This window comes from Propithecus coquereli, unplaced genomic scaffold (assembly GCF_000956105.1).
Source record: "Propithecus coquereli isolate 6110/MARCELLA unplaced genomic scaffold, Pcoq_1.0 Scaffold276, whole genome shotgun sequence".
Taxonomy (NCBI): domain Eukaryota; kingdom Metazoa; phylum Chordata; class Mammalia; order Primates; family Indriidae; genus Propithecus; species Propithecus coquereli.
This window is the reverse complement of record NW_012148352.1, coordinates 1244977-1246038: the sequence shown is the minus strand read 5'-3', so window position 1 is coordinate 1246038 and position 1062 is coordinate 1244977.

Sequence of the window (1062 nt, the reverse complement as noted above, 5' to 3'; positions counted from 1 at the left end):
TCTGTACATTTTTATTTCATTTCGTGACTTCCTTCCAAAGAAGGAACATGGAAAGAGGTAGGAGGTAAGAGTAATTTTATGGTGGAGACACCTGACAAACTCTACCTCAGCCAGGTGATTGAGGTTAACATCAACATTGTTACATTAATATGAACTCTTGATAGAATGTGAAGCAAATGTCAATTGAAATCTGTGGTTATCTCCTAAAACATATAGCCCCAGTCTAATTGTGAGAAAACATTGGGCAAATCTCAATTGAAGGATATTCTACAAAATATTTGACTGGTACTATGCAAAACTGTGAATGTCGTCAAAACAAGAAAAATCTGTTTCCAAGAGGAGCCTAATGAGACATGACTATCAAATGCAATGGATTTTCCTGGATAGGATCTTGAAACGACAACAATAAAATGATATTAGGTAAAAACTATGGGAATTTAAATAAAGTATGTACTTTGGTTAATAAACAGTAACAAATTTTATTTAACTATACAGTTATAAATTACATATGATTATGCAATTATAATACTCAAGAGAATGTTGTATTGCCAGAGGAATAGATACACAGGTCAGTGTAACAGAGCAGAGAATACAGAAACATACCCACATAAATATGTTCAACATATTTTTAATAAAGGTGCAAAAATTTTCGATGGCAGAATAACTTTTTCAGTAAATAGTTCAGGAGCAACTGGATAATCAAAGGCAACAAACATACAAATAAAAAATTTCCACCTAAACGCCTCAGCTCATATAAAATTTGACTCAAAATGGATCATAGACTTAAATGTAATTTTTTTTTTCAGAAATTAAACAAGAAAAAATTCTGGGGACCTATGACTAGGCAAAAAGTTCATTAACCTGATAGCAAAACATGATTTATAAGAGAAAAATTAACAAAATGGACCTTGTAAAATTAAAACTTTTGCTTTGTGAAAAAACTTGTTTAGAGAATAACAAACAAATTTCAGGTCAGGAAAAAATACTTGCAAATCATATATCCATTAAAGGAGTTATGCTTGGTATAGATAGAGAATTCTTAACACTTAACAACAAATAAAT